At 46.2% G+C, this 24142-nt stretch overlaps 1 protein-coding gene across 1 annotated transcript in view; it reads left to right on the top strand.

The window, feature by feature from the left end:
• The first annotated feature begins 13705 nt into the window (after window positions 1-13705).
• LOC148525251 (4-galactosyl-N-acetylglucosaminide 3-alpha-L-fucosyltransferase FUT6-like) overlaps window positions 13706-24142 on the top strand; it is a 98106-nt gene continuing 87669 nt past the window's right edge. Inside the window, exon 1 of the mRNA XM_088471056.1 lies at window positions 13706-13731. The gene's annotated coding sequence lies outside the window, so the exon portion shown is untranslated. The remainder of the gene's footprint in view (window positions 13732-24142) is intronic.

Below are 24142 nucleotides of genomic sequence, written 5' to 3'. Positions count from 1 at the left end.
GCCAGCCGGCCCTTTACTTATGACACAGGCGCACGCTTGGCACTACTTTGTTGATGCACGTGCGGCTACTGCGCACACAATTCACAAACACAGAAAATAATTTTTTTTTGGTTTGGACTGGAGTGTACTTTCGGGGGTTACAGCACCCTTTAACGGTCAAGCCAGCCGGCCCTTTACTTATGACACAGGCGCACGCTTGGCACTACTTTGTTGATGCACGTGCGGCTACTGCGCACACAATTCACAAACACAGAAAATAATTTTTTTTTTGGTTTGGACTGGAGTGTACTTTGGGGGTTACAGCACCCTTTAACGGTCAAGCCAGCCGGCCCTTTACTTATGACACAGGCGCACGCTTGGCACTACTTTGTTGATGCACGTGCGGCTACTGCGCACACAATTCACAAACACAGAAAATAATTTTTTTTTGGTTTGGACTGGAGTGTACTTTCGGGGGTTACAGCACCCTTTAACGGTCAAGCCAGCCGGCCCTTTACTTATGACACAGGCGCACGCTTGGCACTACTTTGTTGATGCACGTGCGGCTACTGCGCACACAATTCACAAACACAGAAAATAATTTTTTTTTTGGTTTGGACTGGAGTGTACTTTGGGGGTTACAGCACCCTTTAACGGTCAAGCCAGCCGGCCCTTTACTTATGACACAGGCGCACGCTTGGCACTACTTTGTTGATGCACGTGCGGCTACTGCGCACACAATTCACAAACACAGAAAATAATTTTTTTTTGGTTTGGACTGGAGTGTACTTTCGGGGGTTACAGCACCCTTTAACGGTCAAGCCAGCCGGCCCTTTACTTATGACACAGGCGCACGCTTGGCACTACTTTGTTGATGCACGTGCGGCTACTGCGCACACAATTCACAAACACAGAAAATAATTTTTTTTTTGGTTTGGACTGGAGTGTACTTTGGGGGTTACAGCACCCTTTAACGGTCAAGCCAGCCGGCCCTTTACTTATGACACAGGCGCACGCTTGGCACTACTTTGTTGATGCACGTGCGGCTACTGCGCACACAATTCACAAACACAGAAAATAATTTTTTTTTTGGTTTGGACTGGAGTGTACTTTCGGGGGTTACAGCACCCTTAACGGTCAAGCCAGCCGGCCCTTTACTTATGACACAGGTGCACGCTTGCCACTACTTTGTTGATGCACGTGCGGCTACTGCGCACACAATTCACAAACACAGAAAATAATTTTTTTTTGGGTTTGGACTGGAGTGTACTTTCGGGGGTTACAGCACCCTTAACGGTCAAGCCAGCCGGCCCTTTACTTATGACACAGGCGCACGTTTGGCACTACTTTGTTGATGCACGTGCGGCTACTGCGCACACAATTCACAAACACAGAAAATAATTTTTTTTTTGGTTTGGACTGGAGTGTACTTTGGGGGTTACAGCACCCTTTAACGGTCAAGCCAGCCGGCCCTTTACTTATGACACAGGCGCACGCTTGGCACTACTTTGTTGATGCACGTGCGGCTACTGCGCACACAATTCACAAACACAGAAAATAATTTTTTTTTTGGTTTGGACTGGAGTGTACTCTCGGGGGTTACAGCACCCTTAACGGTCAAGCCAGCCGGCCCTTTACTTATGACACAGGCGCACGCTTGGCACTACTTTGTTGATGCACGTGCGGCTACTGCGCACACAATTCACAAACAGAAAATAATTTTTTTTGGGTTTGGACTGGAGTGTACTTTCGGGGGTTACAGCACCCTTTAACGGTCAAGCCAGCCGGCCCTTTACTTATGACACAGGCGCACGCTTGGCACTACTTTGTTGATGCACGTGCGGCTACTGCGCACACAATTCACAAACACAGAAAATATATTATTTTTTTAGCACTTGGGGGGAGCACCCCTGATGGACAGAGCACCCCCTGGACAACACTACAGCACTCCTTTAGGACTGGGACACTGCACAGGACTTTGGAGTGGACACAGCCCCTATGGAGAACTGACTGCACAACACAGTCCAGCCAGCCCCTATGGACTTTGAAGTAGTGGACACAGCCCCTATTAACAACAGCAGCACAGCACAACACAGCCAGCCCCTATGGACTTTGAAGTAGTGGACAACAGCAGCACTACACTACACTACACTACACAGCCCTAACTCCCACCCTCCCTCTTCACTGTCCACAGCCGAGTGAGAAAATGGCGCCGACGCGGGTACCTTATATAGGATCCAAAACCCGCGAGACTCGGAAGGCGGGATGATGACGTTTTGCCTCGATTTCAGATCCGAGTCAGGCGGGAAAAGTCGAGCCTGACTCGGATCAGACTCGGATCGGGGGGGCTCGGGGGGGTTCGGATTTCAGAAATCCGAACCCGCTCACCCCTAGGCAAAACCAATCCAGATCCAAAACACGTAGAAATATCCAGATCCAAAACCAAAACACAAAACACGAAAAGTGGCTGGTGCACACCCCTACTTTATACTAATCATGTTCTTGCAGCATATCACCACATTTGCTGCAGTACGGAACAATATGTTCGGGGCAAATAAACTTGTTACAGTTTGTGTATGTGTAGGTGGTCTTGCAATCTTTTAAAGCAGGACAAACTTGATATATTATATTTTCCAGCCGAGTACTTACATTCTGCCGAAAAGGTTGCATTTGCCACTTAGGCCCTCATTCAGAGCCGCTCACTAGCGGCAGTACGCTTGTTCCGAACGATGTTCGCACATCTGCGCATGCGTACAGTTTTTAGTACGCATGCGTGAACCAGTCAGTGCGGCCGAAAATTGTTTGTACGCTATATAGCGAGTGCCTGCTATTTTGAGTGACAGAATGAGGCGTATGTGTGTGGTAACAGGGGAAGGTGCTGGAAAACGGGGGAGTGGAATTCGCACGCAGGCGTGCTTAAAGGTCAAAACGGGCGTTTTAAGGGAGTGCATAATTAATACAGCAGCGTCATTGACCACGTCACTGGGTTTTTTTTAACTGAGAACTGCTCGCAAAATAGCGGTTGAAAAAACCAACCACAAGAATAGCGAGCAGTTCATACGCTGTACGATGTACTCGATTAATCTAATAAATAGCGGACATGACGTATGGTGCGAGCGGCCAGGGGGCATTTTTATTAAATAAACGAGCGTATGTTTTGCTCGCTCGTTCAGACTTAGAGGTGTGAACAAACTGCAATTTGCAAACGGATCATTTGAATAGCCACCCCTTGTTTTTGAACGAACGACCGCAAATAGCGAACGGCTCTGAATGAGGGCCTTAGTCCGGTCTTTGCCAACATATTGTGATGTTCATACCTGGATTTCTGAAGTCTGGCGGGTGTTTGTGCTTGAAGAATCTTGCTGAGGATGACTAGATACTGAGGAACGTATTTGATGCTATAGTGCGCTCAGAGGTATATTATCATCATCACTGTCAGAAACCTCCTGCTCTGTGTAACTCTGCTGGCTGCATATACTAACGTGATCTTCATTTACTGTACCTGACTTTCTGTCGAATGGTCACTTTATTCTGAATCGGATTCCTCTAAATAAGATAAAATACGTTGCCTTTCAGAAGAAAAACCTATAAATAACAAAAAACATAAACAATAAACACTACACTTATTTGACACAAAATTGTAACATCGACTGTAAGGTTGGGTCATAATTACCTTTTTGACGTTTGCACGCGTCTATCTCCCTGTGCAGTCACACGTCAACTAAGCTGTGGCGAAAAACAAGTGAGGGATCTTAACTCCAGCTACTGAGAAGTTTGGCAACATCGCATTACATCAAAAACAGGTTTGTCCTTAATCTGCGCAAGTGAAACTGCAGCCAGTGATAGACTAAGGGAACTCCTTACTTATTCCTAAATGTAAATAGAATAGAAATAAAGTCTCACTACGGCGCTGTCCACAATCAAAAAGGAGTAGCTTAGGAAAATTGCTTTGCACCCAATTTGGTGGAGATTAATATTTTTTGATACCACTGGATCTGTGGTGGTGGTGAGTGGTTTGGTGTCCGGAAGCCTCTACTTTTTATCCCAGTGAAAGATTTGGTGTCACTACTTTATGTTTGCATCAATATGGCGATGCGATATGCTGATGTTTAACATTTCTAATTTTACTGGAAGATTTTATTGTGAAGGAGACTGAATATTTAACAGGAGTTCATTGCTGTATATCAGTGAGGTGATGTGAGAGGCCTGATTAGTTTTATGAAATGTGAGTGTCCCATTGTAAGTCAGATTTATTTCTGTGTCACCACAGTATTACACTATCACCTTTTTCCCCTGTTCTTTTTCTTTTTGGGGGTGATAAAGAAACCTAGTGAAAGGAGAGGTGACATTAACAAAGGAAGAATAGACCGTGACCTTGGGTGCAACGCAACATTGCATTACATTACAAAAAAATACACACAAGTGAAAACTGCCCGGGTCATAATGACCCAACCTGACTGACGCCAGGTTAATCAATTTTCAGACAAAACAAATGCATTATTTTTTTACATAATGTGACACCCACCTTTGTTATCCAGTATTTTGGGTAACTTCCTACAAATGCAACAGATTCTTTCTTCCTTGACATAGAGGTGAAGGTAACCTGACCCCAGACCCAAGAATCACACAGGTTAATAAAAAACATACAGTTGTGTTTGACTGGATCGCTTCCTCCTTAGTAATAAAAGCTTTAGCTTTAAACACAGTTAGGTAAGTATCAATGTAATATATTTGTTAAACATTAAAACACATTCTAGGTGATACCAAAATATGCACAACAAATGGCAGGAAATTTAATTTAATGTCACAAAGTTAAGCAGTAAAATACTTCTACACATATTCTCAATATTACTACCATCGAAAGCTTCCCATAATGGCTCACACTACACGGCCCTGAGTAGAGGTTTAGGACACTGCAATATGCATGAAGCAACTATTTACTTTAAAGCTTTACCGTTTTAATTTATCTACCCACACATTCTAATTACCCATTATGAGTGTCTCTATGTGCATGGCCCTGCTGCGATGGTGCATTTATTAATTACTATGGCGTTTATTGAATAGTAGCATCCAGTTAGCTCATTAGGTAGTAATTCAGTATAAGATAACTGTATTTGTCAGGTGAAGGTATTCCTGGAGTTACTGGTTAGAGCTGTATATGCTGCCTGTCAGAGTTCATAGCCTGTCAGCCATTATTGTCTGTCCTCAGTGTTGTCACAGATCTCCAGTACTTAGTTTATTAAGATTAATAAGTTAAGTTCCATCAAATTTGGGGTACATGAAAATGGGTGCAAGCGTATTTTAAAGTTGCTAAAGTAAAACATTAAAAAGCGCCAAAAACGCACCTTCAGCAAACACCTGCAATTTAAAAAACACCTCCCCCATACTTGCAGACCCCCCCAAAGGCTATTTCGCTAGTTTTTTATTTTGTACCCCCACTTTTTTTGCCCAGTTTTCAAAGTGTTTTTTTGGGGTGTCTTTTGTGGGTTTTTTTAGCGTTTTTTGATGCAATTAGCATCAAGGGGGTGTAAAAAGGGTATAGGAAAGTTGCCACAATTTTGCACTCCAAAACCCCGATTCTGCACTTTTTCTGCCAGGTATTCATAGGCGAAACGTTTCCGCTGGTTACAAGGTGCAAATTTTTCACACCAGCGAAAAGTCAGGCACATTGAATACGGGATAAATGGAATCAGTGAAAATTACGTCATCGGAAAAAATATTGCGGAAACTAACTTTTCGCTTCTAATTGAATTCGGCCCTGAATCTCTATTACTATCTGTGAGGGGAGCAGGGCATTATTATCATCACAGACCTGATCCTCCAAGATCTGTCAGATCCTGCTCCCAATCCTGGGACCCTTCATCCTCTGACTTCTCTGACAGCTCAGAGCTCTCTGGCTGTCCCCTCTCAGGGCTTAGGTAGTTCCCTCCACTTCCTCTCTCAGCCTTCAATCTACAACCATGGGCGGCTCTTGAGTGGATCTCTGAGCCCTTTCCAGATACTGTACACAATGGGAGACTCTCAGATACCTGTCCAGCATCAATGAGCTGACAGTCTGCCAGGGCCCGGAAGTAAAAATGCACATGGACACTCCAATAAACAGCCCAGTCACCGCAGTGGCAGAACGAATGAGAGTGGTGAGCCCAGGTGCAACAATATGCTTTGGGGCTCCCATCCCGCTGCAAGCAAGTGGCTATCTGCACGCCGAAGGTGCACAACCGAAAAAGGGGTGTAGTCTTGTGGGAAAGTCTCATATAATGCAGAGAGCATCACAATGAGCGCCATATAATGCAGAGAGCATCGCAGTAAATACCATATAATGCAGAGAGCGTCGCAGTAAGCACCATATAATGCAGAGAGCATTGCCGTGAGCGCCATATAATGCAGAGAGCATTGCAGTAAGTACCATATAAGGCAGAGAGCGACGCAGTGAGCACCATATAATGCAGAGTGTCACAGTGAGCGCCATATAATGCAGAGAGCGTTGCAGTAAGTACCATATAATGCAGAGAGCGTCACTGTAAGCACCATATAATGCAGAGATCATCACAGTAAGTACCATATAATGCAGAGAGCATGGCAGTGAGCGCCATATAATGCAGAGAGCTTTGCAGTGAGCACCATATAACGCAGAGAGCATCGCAGTAAGCGCCATATAATGCAGATAGCATCTCAGTGAGCGACATATAAAGCAGAGAGTGTTGCAGTGAGCACCATATAATGCAGATAGTGTCGCAGTGTGCGCCATATAATGCAGATAGCGTCGCAGTGAGCACCATATAATGTAGTTTGCGTCGCAGTGAGCACCATATAATGCAGATAGCATCTCAGTGAGCGCCATATAAAGCAGAGAGTGTCGCAGTGAGCACCATATAATACAAATAGCGTTGCAGTGAGCGCCAAATAATGCAGAGTGTCACAGTGAGCACCATATAAAGCAGAAAGTGTCGCAGTGAGTGCCATACAGGGGTTAAAGTGGTTCAGAATGTGACGGAACTGCATTCAGTCACTTCTATTTGAAGACGGAACCAGTTCCACCTTCTCCAACCCACCTCAGCCCGGCGCCATGGGGAGGCTCCATTTGCCTGCTGAGATTTTGTTACCAGCAGGTGTCCGGTTCCCTCCCCGCAGTGCCAGCCAGAGGCTGGAGCTCACTCTTGAGCTCTGGCTTCCGGCTCCCCTCATGGGCACGATGGGAGAGACGTCATGACGTCTCTCCCATAGATCTGCGGAGCAGCCAGGAGGACCTGAGGCAGCAGAAGCAGGAGCGGGGCTTAAGGTATTGTTTTTTTTTGTGTAAGTGGCTTCATATTGGGAGCATAACTTCTGGGTGCATTAACTTGGGGGCATTACTATTGGGGCACTACTACTGGGGGCATTTACTTAGGGCATTACTATTGGGGGCACTACTACTAGCGGCATTTGCTCGGGGGCATTACTATTGGGGACATTTACTAGGGGGCACTACTACTAGGGGCATTTACTTGGGGGCATTACTGTTGGGGGCACTACTACTAGGGGCATTTACTCAGGGGCATTACTATTGGGGGCATTTACTTGGGGGCAGTACTATTGGGGGCACTACTACTGGGGGTATTACTATTGGCACTACTACAGGGGGCATTCATACTGCGGGCATTACTTCTACAGGGGGAACCACTCCTGGAAAAACTGCATAAGGGGCACCACTACTGGGGCACTGAATAAAGGGCACCACTACTGGGGTCACTGAATAAGGGACACTAGCACTATGGGCACTGCATAAGGGGCACTAAAACTACTGGGGGCACTGCATAACGGGCATTACCACTATGGACACTGTATAAGGGGCACTACCATTACTGGGGGAACTGCATAAGGGGCACCACTCCTGGGGTCACTGCATAAGGGGCACTACCATTACTGTGGGCACTGCATAAGGGGCACTACCACTACTGGAGGCACTGCATAAGGGGCATTACCACTGTGGGCACTGTTTTAGGGGCACTACCACTACTGGGGGAACTGCATAAGGGGCACCACGACTGGGGGCACTGCATAAGTGGCACCACTACTGGGATCACTACATAAGGGGCACTACCACTACTGGGGGCCCTGCATAAGGGGCATTACCACTGTGGGCACTGCATAAGGGGCACTACCACTACTGGGAAAACTGCATAAGGGGCACCACTACTGGGGATACTGCATAAGGGGCACCACTACTGGGGTCACTGCATAAGGGGCCCTACCACTACTGTTGGCACTGATTAAGTGGCACTACCACTACTGTGGGACTCATTATTAGTACTGCCTAGCTGCCAGCTCCTTCATTGACACGGGTCCTGATGTAAGCACCACCGATGCTGCGGGTCCCCAGGGACCCGCCGGGCCCTAAGCGCCCACTTTGTTAGCCTAGCAGGGGTATAACACAACTGGCGTATCTACAATTGGTGCAGTGTGTGCTATGCACAAGGGTCCATGAGGAGGATCTGGATGCCCACCCTGCACCAATAGCAAGGTCTGACCAGAAATATGTTGCCAGAAATATATTTTCTAAGAAACTGGCAAAAATATGGCACATGCACAGAAAATAGCAAAGGCTCTGACACAGTGCCAGCGTCGGTGCTGGATTGTATGCAGATGTCAACACCATATGTGAGGGAGCTCATGCTAAATATTTGCACACTATCCCCTCACTTGTTAAAACAGAATCGGTATGAAATACCGATGGACGGGATGCCGGCTGTCAGTACACTGACAGCGGCATCCCGATGGTTCAAATCTGACAGTGGAATGGTAAGTAATGTTCCCCTGTCCTATCTACCCCCTAACCCTTTTTTCCTGCAGCCTTATACTAACCCTCCCTTCCCTGCACCCTAACCCTCCCTGTAAGTGCCTAATCCTAACCCTACCCCCTTAGTGCCTAACCCTATCCCCCCAGGTGGTGCCTAAACCTAACCCCCCTGCCTGGAGCCTAACCCTAACTTCCCCCTCCAGCAGCATAACCTTAAGTCCCCCGGGCTGCCTAAACCTAACTCGCCTCCCCCGCGCAGCTGATACCTACATTTCCCCGGTGTCCTTATGAACAGGATGCCGTCTGCCGGCGTCGGCATCCCGAGTATTTCAGGATTTCGGCACTGGTGTTGTCTCGGCGATCGGGATTCCGATGCCGAGGTTCCGGCAGATGGCATCCCAGTTGTCAGGATCTTAAACGCATCCCGTTAAAACACCCCTATATAAAACTGTTTTTTTATACATTAGTATTTTATTGAAAAAAATCATGCACAAGTTAAAAAAGGGCATACAGAAAAGAAAAAAGGAAACAGAGGTAAACATTGCAGAACACAAGTTGGGCCGGAGCCCATAAAGGGAATACGCAGCATATACAGTAACATAAATAAAACAGTATTATTATTATAATTTGTTTATATGTTGCCACAAGAGTTCCATAGCACCTCACGTAGGGGTAAAATATACAACGCATTGCATAAGTGCAAAATAGCATAGACATCATCATAATAATTCACATCATAATTGCCCATTCTCACAGAAGTTGCTGGAGACTCCCAAATTTGGGGGAGTGTGTCCCAGCTCCCGGTAAAGTGGGCAAATCCCCCAAATCCCCCTGCCCAGCTGTGAAGTTGGCGGGGTGCGGGTGATGATGACGTGAATTGCATTATTGCGGCCCCGTCCTCATCTTTGAAAATATATTAATGATGGCTAACCATCACAGGGGCGGGGCGCCGATGACGTGATTCACATTGCTCCTCCCCATTCTGTCTATAATGGGTGCAAGCTGTGCCGTGCACATGTAGCCACACACACTGCACCCATATAGAAATACTTACCGCTCCATCTGCCCAGTGCTGGCTGCAAAAATCACCGGGAAAATAGCCACCGCGGCCATTTTCTTGTAAATTGCACATACACAGTAGACATGTCCTGGGAACGCGGTGTGGGCACCATGTTTCCGGAGACCTGCACTTGCACAGTAGACTCTGCAACAATGCCTGAGTCTACTGCACCGCAGGAGAGGAGGGGCCCAGATCGGAGCCTGCACACGGGCCCACTCCTCTCTTGAACTGCCTCTGCATGGGAGGGTGTTCAAGAGGTTGGGAGCAGAGTAGGAGAAATCCTGAAGGCAGGAGCAGGAACAGATGTTCAGGAGGAGGAGAGGCGCAGTCACTGGCAGAGTGAAATTGGCAGTAGAAAGTATGCACGAAAATAAGTCTGGAGATCTAGGGAGGAGAAGGGTGTTGAAGTGTTTGTAGGGGAGTGTTTAGAAGTTTAGATTTTAGTCTATGGGGGACAATTTAGTAACTGTAACAAGTTGGTAGCAGAGTTAGAGCGACGCAAGAGGAAAATGGGGTGGGCAGCAGCATTATGGAAAGAAGGGTGAAAAAGGACAAGATTTGACTTTTGCCATGCTCCGTTGACAGTACAAATAAGCAAACAAACATAACAAGTCACAAACATGTTACACATAAAGTGAGTGTCTGAAAGGTTACACTTCAAGTTAGAAGTCCGAATTTGCGATTTACGAAGAAGTCAGAACATTCCTCCTACAGGGCAAGATGCATACACTGGTGTGATGCTATTACAGTACACCTATTTCAACAAATAAAATGATAATCATTATAAATGTAAATAACCGAACTAATATTCTTTATTCAAGTTATTCATACATCATTGTGATGTTTTAATATTTCAGCCTATTTTGAGTGTAACTTATTTTAATGCATATTAATAAAATAATGAATTTTTTTTAACACACACAATTCATTCAACTCCATGAGTGCCTCCACTTAGAATATTTTTTTTGTGGAGTTCTTACTTGCCGATCTTGTCCTTTTCCGAGACGTGTCATCCTAATTAAAAGGAAATGACCAATGCAGATCGTTGTAAGGAATTACTGTAGCTACAAATAAAGTGATATTCATGAAGTCATTGCTCAGCAGAATCTTACTATTGAACCAAAACCAGCTGATGAAGTCTCAGGTACATGTTTTATTAATTGCCCTTTTGGAAAGGACAGTGAACTATTGTGATGTATAGAGGGATGCAGTGCCCATTACTGGACATGGAGTAGTTTGAACCAATGAGCATCCATCTTGCAGATAACTAATTCCATGGTTTAGCTTTATTTATCCTTGTACATCACGAGGTTTGGTCTCATTAAATGAAATGAAGATACCACCCTAAGGACTAATTCCCACTGGGCCAGTCGCCAGTCGCCCTCCCTGCACCCTTCAATGACTATCCCCCCTCCGGCTCTCCCCCATCATGCTAAAGCAATCAGCTCTGGTCGGGCAGCTGCACGGCGGCCGTCCGGCCTTTCATCAGTCTGACCCCTACCCCTCCTCACCTCACCTCACATCACACACGGCCTTCTCTACCCCTCACCCCGGCTGTCCCACTGCCGTGGGCTGCACTGTGCAGTTTCAGTTCTGCGTAAGTGCAGAAGCCAGTGATTAGGTTAAAAAGAAAAGAAAACTAAAAAATATGGCCGACGGGGGAGCTGCTGCGCATGCCCAGCCACAGCAGCTCCTCCCACAAGCCTTTGTAGAGCCTGTCAGCCACTGCTGACTACTCCTACATGGCGACGCCAAGACAAGCAACCAGCGTCTGGGTAGCCAAACAGAGGAGCTGCATGTAAGTGGCTGTGGCAGAGACGGCACAGGGGGATGAAGGGCAAGGCTGAGACACATGCTAGGGCTGGAGGAGAGGGAGGCTGACACACGCTGAGACTGGGAGGAGAGTGAGGCTGACACACAGGGGCTGGGGGAAAATGAGGATGACACAAGCTGGGACTGGGGGGAGAATAAGGCTGACATGAACTGGGGCTGGGGGGATGAGGCTGACACATGCTGGGGGGAATGAGGCTGACATGAACTGGGGCTGAGAAATGCTGGGGGGAAAATGAGGCTGACACACGCTGGGCCTGGGGGGGATGAGGCTGACACATGCTGGGGGGAATGAGGCTGACTCGTTGGGGCTGAGACACATGCTGGGGCTGGGGGGGAGAATGAGGCTGACATGCTGGGGCTGGGGGGAATGAGGCTGGGACACACAATGGGGCTGGGGGGGATGAGGCTGACACACACTGGGGCAGGGGGAATGAGGCTGACATGCACTGGGGATGGGGCGATGAGACTGACACACACTGGGGCTGAGACACACACTGGGGGTGAGGAATGGAGTTAAGACATACACTTGGGCTGGGGGGAATAAGGGGGTATATGAGGCTTACACACACTGTGGCTGGGGAATGAGGTTGAGACACACACACTGTGGCTGGGGGGATTGAGGCTGACAAACACTGGGGCTGAGACACACACCTGGGCTGGGGCTGTGAAATGGGGTTGAGACACACACTGGGGCTATGGGGAATGAGGCTGACACACACTGGGTCTGGGGGAATGGGTCTGAGACACACTGGAGCTGAGGGAATGAGGCTGAGAGCTACAGGTGGGTCTGGGGAAGGAGAGACATATGAGGACCTGGAGACAGACAAGGGGGCCTGGAGATGGAGAAACATGGAACCCATGAGATGAAGAGACATAGGGAGCCTGGAGAACCACAGGGGTGCTTTAGGATGGCGAGATGTAAGAGGGTCTGGAGTAAGCCGGAGGCCTATAGAGACACCTAAATAGTTTGATCAGGGAAATTCACATTTTGCCCTGCACAAAAACTTCTGTTACTATACATTATCTGGTTATGATGATGACATTGGTTATATTTCTACGTAAACAGGCATCTTCCAGACAGTATGATCTACATGAATAGTGAATACCAGCTGAAGACTCTGCTCAGTGAGGCTCAATTCTTCAGAGGTTCCCCATGGCAGAGAAACCACCATATAGATAAGAAAAGACTTCCAAACTGACTGGCCTGTACCTAGTGCAGAGGGATGGATGGTGTGTCATTCACCAAGATTTCTGTTGCTGACCCTGCTCCGCTCAGCGGCTTGCAAAAGCATGTCCAGGCCCTAAAAGGAGGGAATATACTGCCCTCATCTACACACTCACCCCCTCAACAGACCGGCCCCCATTTGTTTAAGGCTATAACAAGTGTGTGCACACTGTATTGTTTATTTTGCAGTGCTGAGCTAAAGAAAGGGGGGCTATTGTAGTATTTTGTACGTTTGCCCCTGAAATTTCTGTATTTATGCTTTGCTTGGTAATTGAAAGCTCTATAACTGTGGGCCTGATTCAGAGCCGGACGCTCTGACGAGAGCGCTCGCTCTGAATCAGGGCCGTCCTAGCTGAAATTGGAGCGGCCTCCTGGTCGCTCGCATAGCTGTGGGTGACGACCCACAGCTTATGCGAGCGTCCTAAAAGATGGTCGCGATGTGGTAGGGTTTCGTCTGCCGCAAGCCTGGAGTGCTTTTGGCTCTATCAGAGCCAAAAACACTCCCACTGACATCACTAGTGATGTCAGTGTGGTCGGCCCCAGACGGTAGGCGTTCCCATGGGAACGCCTCCGTCTGACCAGCCACGCCCCGGCACGCCCACCAAATGGGGCGTGCTGTCACTCACCATTGACAGCACGCCCCCTTTGGTGCGAGACCTGGAGCGACGGCTTCCCCGTCGCTATACGAGTCTCGCGCATGCGCACGATGGAGCAGCCTCTGAATGAGGCCCTGTATTCCTAATTTAGTCATTAGATACAAAAGAAGTACTGTCTTTAGACTTTCCAGTTTGATTAGGTAAATGCTGGTGAACCTGTTCTTGCCCAGTCTTCACAGCAGCTTCAGGAACACACACGCTGGTAGGTGCTCCTAAATGTTTCCGAAAACAATTTGCACAATAATTTGTTTAATCTGACTTTAAAGGGGAAAAATCACTTAGTTCATCTAAAAATGTTTGCTACTATTATATTATATATCTATTCTATAACTACTGTTCAGAAATGATTGTGAAAGTATTCTGTGTGTTGAATATGTGTCACTGCTATGGTAATTGTAATTTCAGTTGCAGTTCTGATACAGCTCTATGAGATTTATGTTTCCTAATCTTTGTTCTCTGCGTGTCTCTTTGTGTGGACTTTTTCTTTATTTTACTAAATTGTGAATTAATACAAGAGATAGCTCAACAATTATTCTTGAGACTGTAATGATATAGTATTGTTATATATAATATAGTAGTGATATGCATATGTGTGTGTATATATATATATATATATATAATATATATATATATAATATATACTGTATATATATATATAATATATATATATATATATATATATATACTGTATTAACAAATAGTAACAGTATATATAATATATATAAGATAGATAGATAGACAGACAGACAGTCAGACAGACAGACAGACAGACAGACAGACAGACAGACAGACAGACAGATAGATAGATAGATAGATAGATAGATAGATAGATAGATAGATAGATAGATAGATAGATAGATAGATAGATAGATAGATAGATAGATAGATAGATAGATAGATGCAATAGGTCCGGCACTCACTTGAATAGAAATACAACTGCCTGCGTGCCCTTGGTAAAAGTAATACAAAATGACCATGAAATGCCATAGGCAAAACTCAACACGGCACTGCAGGATTTTCAATCAGATGAAAAAAGTTTTATTTAACATATCTGGGCTAACAAGCCCCGTCGTCATCAATATAGATAATGTATATAGTCGCAAATAGTAATGCTATATATGTATAATTTAGGGGTGAGCGGGTTCGGATTTCTGAAATCCGAACCCCCCCGAGCCCCCCCGATCCGAGTCCGATCCGAGTCAGGCTCGACTTTTCCCGCCTGACTCGGATCTGAAATCGAGGCAAAACGTCATCATCCCGCCTTCCGAGTCTCGCGGGTTTTGGATCCTATATAAGGTACCCGCGTCGGCGCCATTTTCTCACTCGGCTGTGGACAGTGAAGAGGGAGGGTGGGAGTTAGGGCTGTGTAGTGTAGTGTAGTGTAGTGCTGCTGTTGTCCACTACTTCAAAGTCCATAGGGGCTGGCTGTGTTGTGCTGCTGTTGTTAATAGGGGCTGTGTCCACTACTTCAAAGTCCATAGGGGCTGGCTGGACTGTGTTGTGCAGTCAGTTCTCCATAGGGGCTGTGTCCACTCCAAAGTCCTGTGCAGTGTCCCAGTCCTAAAGGAGTGCTGTAGTGTTGTCCAGGGGGTGCTCTGTCCATCAGGGGTGCTCCCCCCAAGTGCTAAAAAAATAATATATTTTCTGTGTTTGTGAATTGTGTGCGCAGTAGCCGCACGTGCATCAACAAAGTAGTGCCAAGCGTGCGCCTGTGTCATAAGTAAAGGGCCGGCTGGCTTGACCGTTAAAGGGTGCTGTAACCCCCGAAAGTACACTCCAGTCCAAACCAAAAAAAAATTATTTTCTGTGTTTGTGAATTGTGTGCGCAGTAGCCGCACGTGCATCAACAAAGTAGTGCCAAGCGTGCGCCTGTGTCATAAGTAAAGGGCCGGCTGGCTTGACTGTTAAGGGTGCTGTAACCCCCGAAAGTACACTCCAGTCCAAACCAAAAAAAAAATTATTTTCTGTGTTTGTGAATTGTGTGCGCAGTAGCCGCACGTGCATCAACAAAGTAGTGCCAAGCGTGCGCCTGTGTCATAAGTAAAGGGCCGGCTGGCTTGACCGTTAAGGGTGCTGTAACCCCCGAAAGTACACTCCAGTCCAAACCAAAAAAAAAATTATTTTCTGTGTTTGTGAATTGTGTGCGCAGTAGCCGCACGTGCATCAACAAAGTAGTGCCAAGCGTGCACCTGTGTCATAAGTAAAGGGCCGGCTGGCTTGACCGTTAAGGGTGCTGTAACCCCCGAAAGTACACTCCAGTCCAAACCAAAAAAAAAATTATTTTCTGTGTTTGTGAATTGTGTGCGCAGTAGCCGCACGTGCATCAACAAAGTAGTGCCAAGCGTGCGCCTGTGTCATAAATAAAGGGCCGGCTGGCTGGACCGTTAAAGGGTGCTGTAACCCCCGAAAGTACACTCCAGTCCAAACCAAAAAAAAATTATTTTCTGTGTTTGTGAATTGTGTGCGCAGTAGCCGCACGTGCATCAACAAAGTAGTGCCAAGCGTGCGCCTGTGTCATAAGTAAAGGGCCGGCTGGCTTGACCGTTAAGGGTGCTGTAACCCCCGAAAGTACACTCCAGTCCAAACCAAAAAAAAAATTATTTTCTGTGTTTGTGAATTGTGTGCGCAGTAGCCGCACGTGCATCAACAAAGTAGTGCCAAGCGTGCGCCTGTGTCATAAGTAAAGGGCCGGCTGGCTTGACCATTAAAGGGTGCTGTAACCCCCAAAGTACACTCCAGTCCAAACCAAAAAAAAAATTATTTTCTGTGTTTGTGAATTGTGTGCGCAGTAGCCGCACGTGCATCAACAAAGTAGTGCCAAGCGTGCGCCTGTGTCATAAGTAAAGGGCCGGCTGGCTTGACCGTTAAAGGGTGCTGTAACCCCCGAAAGTACACTCCAGTCCAAACCAAAAAAAAATTATTTTCTGTGTTTGTGAATTGTGTGCGCAGTAGCCGCACGTGCATCAACAAAGTAGTGCCAAGCGTGCGCCTGTGTCATAAGTAAAGGGCCGGCTGGCTTGACCGTTAAAGGGTGCTGTAACCCCCGAAAGTACACTCCAGTCCAAACCAAAAAAAAATTATTTTCTGTGTTTGTGAATTGTGTGCGCAGTAGCCGCACGTGCATCAACAAAGTAGTGCCAAACGTGCGCCCGTGTCATAAGTAAAGGGCCGGCTGGCTTGACCGTTAAAGGGTGCTGTAACCCCCGAAAGTACACTCCAGTCCAAACCCAAAAAAAATTATTTTCTGTGTTTGTGAATTGTGTGCGCAGTAGCCGCACGTGCATCAACAAAGTAGTGCCAAGCGTGCGCCTGTGTCATAAGTAAAGGGCCGGCTGGCTTGACCGTTAAAGGGTGCTGTAACCCCCTAAGTACACTCCAGTCCAAACCAAAAAAAAAATTATTTTCTGTGTTTGTGAATTGTGTGCGCAGTAGCCGCACGTGCATCAACAAAGTAGTGCCAAGCGTGCGCCTGTGTCATAAGTAAAGGGCCGGCTGGCTTGACCGTTAAAGGGTGCTGTAACCCCCGAAAGTACACTCCAGTCCAAACCAAAAAAAAATTATTTTCTGTGTTTGTGAATTGTGTGCGCAGTAGCCGCACGTGCATCAACAAAGTAGTGCCAAGCGTGCGCCTGTGTCATAAGTAAAGGGCCGGCTGGCTTGACCGTTAAAGGGTGCTGTAACCCCCGAAAGTACACTCCAGTCCAAACCAAAAAAAAATTATTTTCTGTGTTTGTGAATTGTGTGCGCAGTAGCCGCACGTGCATCAACAAAGTAGTGCCAAGCGTGCGCCCGTGTCATAAGTAAAGGGCCGGCTGGCTTGACCGTTAAAGGGTGCTGTAACCCCCGAAAGTACACTCCAGTCCAAAACAAAAAAAAATTATTTTCTGTGTTTGTGAATTGTGTGCGCAGTAGCCGCACGTGCATCAACAAAGTAGTGCCAAGCGTGCGCCTGTGTCATAAGTAAAGGGCCGGCTGGCTTGACCGTTAAAGGGTGCTGTAACCCCCGAAAGTACACTCCAGTCCAAACCAAAAAAAAATTATTTTCTGTGTTTGTGAATTGTGTGCGCAGTAGCCGCACGTGCATCAACAAAGTAGTGCCAAGCGTGCGCCTGTGTCATAAGTAAAGGGCCGGCTGGCTTGACCGTTAAAGGGTGCTGTAACCCACAAAGTACACTCCAGTCCAAACCAAAAAAAAAATTATTTTCTGTGTTTAGCCGCACGTATATATCAAATCGATATAACATAAATGGAGGACCAAACTTTCTCCGATAAAAATAAAATAGAGAAAGATCAAGAACCACTTCCTCCTAGTGCTGAAGCTGCTGCCACTAGTCATGACATAGACGATAACATGCCATCAACGTCGTCTGCCAAGGCCGATGCCCAATGTCATAGTAGAGGGCACATACAATCCCAAATGGCAAAGTTCAGGAAAATGACCTTGAAAAAGACATTTAAATCAGCTGAAGAGAAACGTAAACTTGCCAATATGCCATTTACGACACGGAGTGGCAAGGAACGGCTAAGGTCGATCCCTAGTATGTTCATGACTAGTGGTTCAGCTTCACATGACGATGGAAGCCCTCCTCCCACTAAAAAAATCAAAAGAGTTAAGCTGGCAAAAGCACAGCGAAGAACTGTGCTTTCTAAGAAGATATCACAAATCCCCAAGGAGAGTCCAAGTGTGGTGGTGGTTGCGATGCCTGACCTTCCCAGCACTGGACGGGAAGAGGTGGCTCTTTCCACCATTTGCACGCCCCCTGCAAGTGCTGAAAGGAGCACCCACAGTCCACTTGCTGATATGCAAATTGAAGATGTCACTGTTGAAGTACAACAGGATGAGGATACTGGTGTAGCTGGCGCTGAGGAGGAAGTTGGCGAGGAGGATTCTGATGGTGATGTGGTTTGTTTAAATCAGGCTCCGGGGGAGACAGTTGTTGTCCGTGGGATGAAAAAGCCCATCACGGTCATGCCTGGGCAGAAGACCAAACATTCCACCTCTTTGGTCTGGCAATATTTCTATCCAAATCCGGACAACAACTGTCTTGCCATATGTACCATATGTAAAGGTGAAATAAGTAGGGGTAGGGACGTCAACCACCTAGGAACATCCTCCCTTATACGGCACCTGCAGCGCGTTCATAAAAAGTTACTGTCAAGTTCAGAAACTTTGGCTAAGACCGTAAGCAGTCCAGGGACACCTAAATCCCGTTGTCCTGTTGTATCCAAGCGCCTGCAAACCACACCATCAACTCCCTCCTCGTCAATTTCCTCCTTAGTCAGGATCGGAAGTAGTCCTGCAGGCCATGTCACTGGCATGACTGACTCTCCTATCCGGGATTCCTCTGGAGGATCCTGCATTGCTACGCCTACTGCTGCCGCTGCTGCTGTTGCTGCTGCTGGGAGTCGTTCATCATCCCAGAGAGGAAGTAGGAACACCACTACTTTTACTAAACAATTGACCCTCCAACAGTCCTTAGCGAGGAGGATGAAGTACGACAGCAGTCATCCTGAAGCAAAACGTATAACTGAGGCCTTGACTGCTATGTTGGTGTTAGACGTGCGTCCGGTATCCGCCATTAGTGCAGTGGGATTTAGACAATTGATGGAGGTAGTGTGTCCCCGGTTCCAAATCCCGTCTAGATTCCACTTCACTAGGCAGGCGATACCGAGACTGTACAGAAACGTCAGAAAAAGTGTCCTCAGTGTCCTGAAAAATGCCGTTGTACACAATGTCCACTTAACCACGGACATGTGGACAAGTGGAACAGGGCAGACTAAGGACTATATGACTGTGACAGCCCACTGGGTAGATGTATCACCTTACGCAGCAACAGCAGCAGCGTCACCAGTAGCAGCATCTCAGAAACGCCAGCTCGTTACAAGGCAGGCTACGCTGTGTATCACCGGTTTCAGTAAGAGGCACACCGCCGACAACCTCTTAGAGAAACTGAGGGAAATCATCGCCCAGTGGCTTACCCCACTTAGACTCTCCTGGGGATTTGTGATATCTGACAACGCCACCAATATTGTGCGGGCATTACATCTGGGCAAATTCCAGCACGTCCCATGTTTTGCTCACACAATAAACTTGGTGGTGCAGAATTTTCTGAAAAGCGACAGGGGCGTGCAGGAGACGCTTTGGGTGGCCCGAAAAATTTCTGGCCACTTTCGCCATTCAGCGACTGCGTGCCGAAGACTGGAGCGCCAGCAAACACTCTTGAACCTGCCCCGCCATCACCTGAAGCAAGAGGTTGTGACGCGGTGGAACTCAACCCTCTATATGCTTCAGAGGATGGAGGAGCAGCAAAAGGCCATACAAGCCTATACATCCACCTATGACATAGGCAAAGGAGGGGGTATGCACCTGACTCAAGCGCAGTGGAGAATGATTTCCGTGTTGTGCAAGGTTCTCCAGCCCTTCGAACTTGCCACACGTGAAGTCAGTTCAGACACAGCCAGCTTGAGTCAGGTCATTCCCCTCATCAGGCTTTTGCAGAAGCAGCTGGAGAAAGTGAAGGAGGAGCTAAGACGGAGCGATTCCGCTCGGCATGTGGGACTTGTGGATGAAGCCCTTCATTCGCTTTGCCAGGATTCCAGGGTGGTCAATCTGTTGAAATCAGACCACTACATTTTGGCCACCGTGCTTGATCCTAGGTTTAAAGCCTATGTGGTGTCTCTCTTTCCGGCCGACACAAGCCTGCAGAGGTGCAAAGACCTGCTGGTGAACACACTGTCAGCTGAAGCGGAACGTGACACGTCAACGGCTCCTTCTTCATTTTCTCCCGCAACTGGGGCTGCCAGGAAAAAACTTAGGTATCCTAAGCAACCCGCTGGCGGTGATGCAGGGCAGGCAGGACCAAGTTTGGACATCTGGTCTGGACTGAAGGACCTGGCAACAATTTCTGACATGTCTACTGTCACTGCATATGATACTGTCACCATTGACAGAATGGTGGAGGATTACATCGGTGACAGCATCCAAGTAGGCATGTCAGACAGTCCATACCTGTACTGGCAGGAAAAAGAGGCAATTTGGAGGCCCCTGTACAAGCTGGCTCTATTTTACCTGAGTTGCCCCCCCTCCAGTGTGTACTCCGAAAGAGTGTTTAGTGCAGCCGGGAACCTTGTCAGCGAAAGGCGTAGGAGGTTGCTTCCACAGAATGTGGAGAAGATGATGTTCATCAAAATGAATTATCAGCTCTTCCAGGGAGACCAGCCTCCAGAAGGTACAGAGGGACCTGTGGTGGTGGATTCAAGTGGGGACGAGTTAATACTTTGTGAGGATGAGGATGTACACACTGAAGAGGGTGAGGAATCGGTGGATGAGGAGGATGAGGATGACATCTTGCCTCCGTAGAGCCAGTTTGTGCAGGGACACATTAATTTCCAGCTTGTTTTGTGGGGGCCCAAACGAACCAATCATTTCAGCCACAGTTGTGTGGCAGACCCTGGCGCTGAAATGATTGATTTGTTAAAGTGTGCATGTCCTGTTTATACAACATAAGGGTGGGTGGGAGGGCCCAAGGACAATTCCATCTTGCACTTCTTTTTTTTCTTTGCATTATGTACAGTTTGGGGCCTAGTTTTTCTAACTGCCATCCTGTCTGCCACTGCAGTGTCACTCCTAGATGGGTCACGTGTTTGTGCCGCCCACTCGTGTCGCTTAGCATAGTCATCCAGCTACCTCGGTGCAACCTTTTGGACATGAAAACACTATTGTGAGGTGTGAGGTGTTCAGAATAGACTGGAAATGAGTGGAAATTAAGGTTATTGAGGTTAATAATAGCATAGGAGCAGAGAAACCAACAAATTCTGTGATTTTAGCTGTTTTTATGCTTTTTAAAAAAAAAATACAGATCCAAAACACAAAACCCAGAACCCAAAACACGGAAGGGTGGTTTTGGCAAAACCAATCCAGATCCAAAACACGAAGAAAGATCCAGATCCAAAACCAAAACACAAAACACGAAAAGTGGCCGGTGCACACCCCTAGTATAATTAAGTTGGAATTTATAAATTATATCACCTAGTTCTCCACGTTTGAAAGAAATTCCCTGGGACAATTAGCAGCTTGGCGGGTGTACCTAATGCTGCTCGTCCACAGGTATTATTGTCCTTTTCTACACATTGTACTGCAAACTGTACTAGGGCATGTTTACTTATCATACTGTAGTTGTCATTTAATTTAAAATTTTTTATACTCATCTATAATAAATCTTTATAAACAGAACCCAATTCAAAAAAATTGTTTCTTATTTGTGAAGCTCACTGGATGTACAGTACAGTGCATTCTAACTTTATTTTATAAGGAAGCATAGATATAATACTGGGTTATAAAGATAAATATGTACAGTTTTGAAATCGTAGAAATTAGTGTGTGATTAATGTACATTAAAATTAACTAGTTTAAAGGATCTAAGGGGCAATGGAATTTGTTTCTCTCTTTGGGGTATATTTACTAAAGTACAAGTTTATAGATTTGGTGATGTTGTCCATAGCAACTAGTCAGATTCTAGCTATTATCTTCTAGAATAGGGGTGGGCAATAAGCGGCCCCCCAGATGTTGCAGTACTACACATCCCAGCATGCCCTGCAATAGTTTTGCTATTTGGTCATGCTAAAACTTTTGCAAGCCATGCTGGGATTTGTAGTTCAACAACAGCTGAAAAGCCGCTTATTTACCACCACTATCTAGAATGTGCTAGATAAATGATAAGTAGAATCTGATGCTATAGGCAACAACTGAATTTCTTTAACCCTGCACTTTAGAAAATAGAGTATACCCCTTTGTGTCAGAGTTTGTAAGTTTAACGGATCTTTTCATTTATGGTTTTTTAGATCTGCCATTGGTACAGGACTTGGGTGCGGGGTCTTGGGCAACAGTCATTGGCATCATAAACTCTGGAGTTATAGTGATTTTACATGCTACAGTATATTCAGGGTGACTTTAGTGTTACTTGTTGTATGCATGGACATCCGGAAAAATGCAAGTTTCTGACTTGAGTCGGTTTCTTTCCCTCCCCTATTACTTGTCCACATTGTGTGTTGTTGACAACATGCAAAGCTACAAAGATCAAATTCAGGTTATTCACAGCAAGGAAATGTGCCATTATTTGGCCATTATTGAATCTCTCCCTCAATATCTACGATCGGTACATTACTACATTTTCTGATCTGACAAGAAATATATATTGTATTATTATTATTTTATTTATTAACAGTTTATAATATAGCTCAGCATATTCTGTTGCACTTTACAATTGGAAATAACTTTAATAGAACAAAATTGGGTAGTAACAGACAGAAATAAAGGTAAGAGGGTCGCAAGCTTACAATCTATACAATTGGGTTTGCGTTTATACTCCTTAGTATTTTATCAGGATCCAGAGTTTCTTAGGTTTTAGACTTTTAGTCTTGAAGAATTCAGGAAGCTGAAAAGTATTTTGTGGGAGGGGAGCTGATTAAACTCTGCAAAATATTTCTGTAGTCTCAAGGTCTTTCTGACTTTCATGACTTGCCATAAATGGGTTAGAACTGCAAAGCACATGCTCATTTTCTTGTAAGTGATCTATTTGATTTATTGGCAACCAAATATCAAATAACTATTTTGTGAGCTTAGCATTCAAAGGGGCATATTCAATTAGCCGGTGACGTCATTTCGCCAGTCAAAAACTTATCCCCGTATTCAATTCCAAAGACTTTTCGTCGTTGCGGAAAGTCAATGCATTGGAATAGGTGAAAAAGATTTCACTATGAAACTAGGCGGAAAAAGTGCAGAATTGGGGTTTTGGGGTGCAAACTTGCAGAAACCACCCTGCACCATTGGGACAGCCCCCCAAAGGTAAACAGTGTCACAAACAGTTTTAAAAAAAAGTTAAGAAGACTCAAAAAAAAATATTTTCATTTTGGGGAAAAAAAGTTGGGGGCCAAACTTAAAAACTAGCGTAATAGACTCCAGGGGGGTCCCCAAGTATGCCCCCGGTGATTTTAAGATTACAGGTGTTTGCAGCATGTGGACATCTTCATAATAAAGCCACTGAAATATTTACAGTCCTCTAACTTCTGATTATTTGGCTATTATTTATTTATTCATTTGGGTGTGGTATAAAAAGTAGATAGTATAAAGATCGACACCAGAAGGTCGACTGGGTCTGAATGTCGCCAGTAAAACGGTTGACATGGTCATGAGGTCTACCATCTTTCTGAAGACATGTACTATTTTGGTTGACAGGATTTTTTTGTTATTTCAGCCTAACTTTAACCCTAACCACGTATATGTGCAATGCTGAATGCAGATTCCTGATTGCGATGTGCAAAACGGGTCCTGTGTAATGCCTCTTCCTGATTGACAGGCAGAGGCATTTAAGGGGCGGTGCGGGGGTGGGGACGGCAAGCATTCCCGGAAACAGGAGGCATGTCAGCCCAATTTTTCGGGAGTGGCAAGGTGAAAAAACTGCGTCTACGGGCGCAGTTTCCTGGCATCGCAAGCCAGCCAGCCTGAGTAAGCCATAGCTTACTCAGCTGGCCGGCGACCCGGTGCCATCCACCATTGCGACCAATGGTCACAATGGTGATTCCAGCTTGCGACCTTGTTCGCAGTCCTCGGATCG

This window comes from Taudactylus pleione, unplaced genomic scaffold (assembly GCF_031769625.1).
Source record: "Taudactylus pleione unplaced genomic scaffold, aTauple2 ptg000109l, whole genome shotgun sequence".
Taxonomy (NCBI): Eukaryota; Metazoa; Chordata; class Amphibia; order Anura; family Myobatrachidae; genus Taudactylus; species Taudactylus pleione.
This window is presented reverse-complemented; position numbering and strand designations above follow the sequence as displayed.